Source organism: Tachysurus vachellii, chromosome 20 (assembly GCF_030014155.1).
Source record: "Tachysurus vachellii isolate PV-2020 chromosome 20, HZAU_Pvac_v1, whole genome shotgun sequence".
Classification (NCBI taxonomy): Eukaryota; Metazoa; Chordata; class Actinopteri; order Siluriformes; family Bagridae; genus Tachysurus; species Tachysurus vachellii.
The window spans coordinates 8,782,738-8,788,737 of NC_083479.1; positions in this window are offsets into that span (position 1 = coordinate 8,782,738).

The following is a 6,000-nucleotide window of genomic DNA, read 5'->3' on the forward strand; positions in this document are numbered from 1 at the left end:
AGAATATAAGTTATCACTTTGCATAAATAAAGATCTTATTCTAAATTTCTGTTTCTAATTTTCTGTTAAAAGGTCCAAGTTTTACAAGTGTGTACCTGTAGATGGTGCCATGAAGTGTACTAATCATGTACATATGCCTACACCATTATCCCATCCTTCTCAAAATCTGATAATTTCATAAGTATAATCGATGTGTAATGTAATTAATTTTTAAATAATGGGCATGGAAACATTGGATTTGAGACTATTGGGTAAGGTAAGGTAAACTTATTGTCCCCAGTAGGGAAATTTGTCTTGGGCCATCACCCCTGCTGCAATCATACAGAACATACATTAGACAGATACAATTAACAGGATATTGAATACATAAAATAGCAACTATGTCCTTCCCCTATTTAACAACTTCACCGACACTGGGGTAAAAGAGTTTTTAAATCTATTTAATCTGCAGCGAGGAACCCAGGCAAATTGCACTTTCTGCCTAATTCCTACATCATTATCTCATTGTTATAATAATAATTTACACATATTTTCATATGAAATGGTCTCATATGCAAAATACACACAAATGTGTGAAAATAATGCTACAGTTAATTTCTTCACTTTGGAATAACAAGCTTGTGAACACACAGCCTGCTTCAGCCTCATCACCTAGTTATTTTTGTAAGCTGCTCCTTACTTGGATGGCATTTTGTTGGCAATTCAGCCCTATTCATTCTGCTGATTTCTAGAGAACTCCAAAGTCAGTTGACCAGTAAAGATTTAATGTAAAACCTTCTTCATAAAAATTAAGGTGACACTTTATTAGAAACAATATACTAACACTGGGTAGGGCCTTACTTCTTAAAACAACCTCAGTTTTTGGTGGCATGGATTCCACAAGATGCTGGAAACATTCTTTGTATTACTGGTTCATGTTCAGAATTAGAGCTTTATATCTGTTGTTGTAGCCCAAAAAGACCTGTTGTGTCTTGATGTGAAATGATCTGACCCAGACATTTTGCAATCACAATTTGACCCTGTTTGAGGTTGCTCAGATCCTTATAATTTCCAATTTTTCCTGCTTCCAACACATAAACTTTGAGAACTCTGACTGTGTTCCTCTGTCTAATATATCCTACCCATCGACAGGTGAGATAATGAGGTAATCAGCAGTATTCAATTCACCTGTCTGTTGTTTTCAATTTATGAAATTTATTTATTATTTTAGAGGGGGGCACGGTGGCTTAGTGGTTAGCACGTTTGCCTCACACCTCCAGGGCATGGTAGGTCGATTGGCATCTCTGGAAAATTGTCCCTAGTGTGTGATTGCGTGAGTGAATGAGTGCGTGTGTGTGTGTGTGCCCTGCGATGGGTTGGCACTCTGTCCAGGGTGTATCCTGCCTTGATGCCCAATGACGCCTGAGATAGGCACAGGCTCCCCATGACCCGAGGTAGTTCGGATAAGCGGTAGAAGATGAATGAATGAATGAATGAATGAATGATATTATTTTAGAAAACAATGATGTTCTTAAGCAGAGGGAGAAGCAGAAGCAACATCAGCCTTCCAAAGTAACAATGTATGCATACCATCTTAAATCAACACTGGTGTTTAACAGGCTTGTTTTTATAGTGATCATGCCATCTAATATACTACTGCCTAATAACTGATAATAACTAATAACTGATATATTTTTCACTAAATACCTTCTTCTTCTTCTTCTTTTTCTTCTTCTTCTTCTTCTTCTTCTTCTTCTTCTTCTTCTTATTATTATTATTATTATTATTATGTAACAAATAATCAATACTGGTATATTAGTATTAATATATTAATAACATTTATATTTAAAAAGAATTGAACTCATTTTTCTCCCATATGATAAACTAGTTCAGTGTACTGTGAGGTTACAACTCAATGTCCAACATAAAATTTGGGTCCTGAATCAAAACCAGTTGAGAACCACTGATTCTCAGAAAACGGGGATGTCTTCATGATAAAATTGAGACCCAAATGCAGGGATAGCTAAAACATGATTTATTAAATAAGACATAACACAAAAAATGGGAAACACTAGGAGAAAGAAAAGAAAAGACAAAATTCAAAGAAACAGGCCAGAGACATGAAGACGTCACAAAGACGACAATAGAAAGACAATTAGACACATGAGGAACAGGTGAGCACGAAACATAAACAAAAAACACATGGCACCAAAAAAAAGTCTGGGCTAAATCTTGACACTGAAATAATGTAAACTATTAGGCAGGTTTGCTAAAAAATTTCGTTCACATTAGTCCAACTCTTATATTATATAATCATTCTGATAATATATACCTCCAGTTTTTTTAGTGATAAGTGCTGAGCTTCTCACTTATCAACTCAAAATTCTTAAAAGCTCCTGAGCTTTTCTTCTTCTTTTTCTTCTTCTACTGCTTCTTCTACTTTTGGCTTTTCCCGTTAGGGATCGCCTCCGCGAATCATCTGTTTCCTCCTAACTCTATCCTCAGCATCCTCTACTCTCACACCAATTAACTTCATTTCCTCATTTAACCCATCCATATATCTCCTCTTTGGCCTTCCTCTTGACCTCTTACAGTACCTGGCAGCTGCATCTCCAGCATCCTTCTACCAATATAGAAGCATCCTTCTACCAATACATCGCCCTCCACTGCACATGTCCAAACCATCTCAAACCATCTCAATCCAAACCAGCCAATTTCTGTAAATGTAAATCTATTCTCTCTGACCTTGTCCATAAAAAAGCCAACCTGAGTTGTCCCATTGATGTGTTCATTCCTAATCCTGTACATCCTCGTCACTCTTAAAGAGAACCTCTACATCCACATCTCTGCTACCTTCATCTCTGCCTCATGTCTTTTTATTCACTGCTACAGTCTCTAACCCATACAGCATAGCTGGTCTCACTACTGTCTTGTACACCTTTCCGTTGAGTCTTGGGCTGTTAAAACTATATTGATTTAATATGATTTATAAGTCTGTATTTACTGAGTGATGCGGTCATGGTATTTGCTCTACCAAAATGTGAGCATATCGTATTTGCTGTATTTTTCAGTTTTGGGTTTGCTGATATTATTGCGACGTCTGTGTGACCTTTCGACATGAGTTACATTAGTTTTAGTATTTAGCTATGTAAATTGCTTTTTCTGACCTTTTCACAAAATACGGCTCATGTGGCTGCCCGATACATAAAGCTTTTGCCAAATATTATTAATTTGATTTTGTTTATATCTCTTTAAAGTATATTTAATAACGCTCCTTGTAAAGCCTACACAAAACTCTATCTGGTTTGTAAATACTAACATTATCAGAACAGCTTGTAGTAAACACCATTAATAGTGTTACTCTGACCTGTTACTTTGCCAAGTTACATTGTAGACTCACTTCAGAGTTTGATGACATAAATCAAAAGTTTGAGTAGAATGTGAAACAGATGGGTGATTTCAACACAGAACACGGATTGTTTTGAATGATGAAGACATCTGGTTTAATTCTTTAATTATTTAAATAAGGAAATTTATGACCCTTGATTACAGTGATAAATTAGTATGCAGGATGTTTCAAGTCTTGGCTCTGTTTAGACTTTTTAGAATTACATTTAAGTCATAGATATTTTAATTAATTAAACCAAAATCAACATTATTTTTACCTTTTAGAAATAATTCTATCATATTATCAAACTTTATCGTCTTGACCTCTTATTCAGGCCCAAATAACACAATCTGCTCAATTCCCTTGATAAAATCTCTATGAGTAACATATAGTAAAGAGAACTGGACATCCAGTTGGAAGGAATAATAAAAACTTTCCTGTATATTTTTCATCTGGTCTCACAGGTAATAGAGAAGAGATTCTAGAGTAGCTTGAAGTAAAAAAGTTTAAGACTTGAGACTGGATATGCTCAGGAATATCTTTTATTTAAAGTGACAGATACCATGAAGCTCCACGATCCTCATTCCACCCAGTGTCCGAGTCGCCTCACACACATTGCTAATTTTAAACTGATTTATCATCCATTAAACCTACTGAATCAGTTACAGTTGGCATCTTTATTGGCTTTAAAAACACATACCTTCCTGCCTTGTTCTAGAGATCTGTGTGATCATTGTGATGATATTGTGTACTTTATTATGTTACACACTTACCACTGAGTTTGAGTCATAATTCTTAAAACCAGTCTTAAGACTTGTATTAAGGGATGAATTATAAAATAAGGAAATATGCTAAATTAATGCAAAATTAAGAGTTGCTCCTTAAAATCCTTCAGATTCACAATCAACATTCAAAGCACTAGCAAATAATTTGAGGATGAATTTCAAATATGTTCATTTTCATCTCTGTATGAGATTTACAAGTCAATGTGTTCTAAATGTATCCTAAGTTGTAAATGTATCATAATATAGATATTAAATGACTTTTGTGTATTTTAAGTAAATGCAATGCAATACTTTATTTAAAATATCAAACGTATACCTTTAGCCTAAAAGGTTCAAGAAATTGTGTGTATAATCTCAGAAAGTTGTCTTAATATAGTGTTGCATTTATGAACGTATGTCAAGTGTAAACTGATTTCTGATGCTATACAACACTCCAGAAATAAACTACGGTGTCTTGCATAAGGAGTCACTTCTTTTCCATGTTCTTGTAAAGTTGCCATTTTTACCCAATTTGATTGTGAGAATATGTTTATTGTGACAATAAGGTATATAGAAAAGCATACATTTATTAGTACCATAAGTATTCCTTTGATTTTTTAATATTCTGTAATTTTTTGTATATTAATTACATACAATCCCACTTAGGTCCATATTTATTCTCAGGTTGCAACATTATCAGTGTGTGTTGCATCCAGCACAGCAGGAGAATCTAGAGTGGATATTAAATCACCTTAAAATGACATGTTATTCTAATCTAAGGTAAATTCATATCAATACATCCAATCAATATTTAACTTTTTTCATATGGTTCTTCATGGATGTTTGAACATGAGGATAAATGAAAATCCTTCAGCATTATTATATCGAGACAGCAAGTGAGTGTATTTGCAGACACACAAATATCAGAGCATATTTTCAGGAGTTTGTTTGTTCGAATCCCAATGTTGCCACATCCGTCTATGGTCCAGGAGCCTAAGACAGCAAAATATGCCCTTTTCTCAGGAAGGGTGGGAAGGAAATTCTCTCTCCCCTATCAATCACAGACGCACTACCCAATCACGGGGATCTGTGAGCTCATATGTTGCTGGCTCAGAGGAAGGAGATGATAGGCTTTGCCTTCCTTGGTTGTAGGAAGCCTTCCTGTTGGTGGAGAAATAGAGGGGAAATATGGGTGAACATTTTGTGGGAAGAATGAACAGATGAGTATCAAGCTGGTAGGATACACTATTCTAGGTATGACTCTAAATTGTATCCAGGAGTGACATTCCATTGAAAATAGATGAGTGGGTCTTGTCAGATAAACACATGAGCTGAATGAATCCTTACAAATTTTAAAAATCCATGAATTTTACATCATTTACCTCTCTCTATAAGTGGGCTTGTTGGGAAACTTACACAGCCTGAAGAGCTGATTAGTTATAGTGACAAGAATTTGACCTGTTTTACCCATTTTACATACAGTCGTATATGTATGCTACAGCTAGGGTTGCAAAATATATATTTTTTTTACCTGATTCTTTTCCTGAATATGATTTCAGAACAGAGAGATTTGGGAATGGGAAACATCACTGTTTTTTGTTTTCAATGCAATATTTTGTATTGATGTTAATATCATTAAATTGCCCAAGTCGAGTTACAGTGTTTGTTTAATTATAATTCCCAGTTCCTGCTGAGAAGGACAGCTGTTCAAACAGCCGGGTTTCTCCTCAGGTTTCTCCATAAATGTAAATGCAGCATGGAGTTTTTTTCTAACCACTGTTGCTCTTTTGGTGTTAAGGCACTAGGTAAAGTATATTAGCAAGTAAAATTCACTCTATTAAGTACAGTATGCAAAATCACATTTCTTAA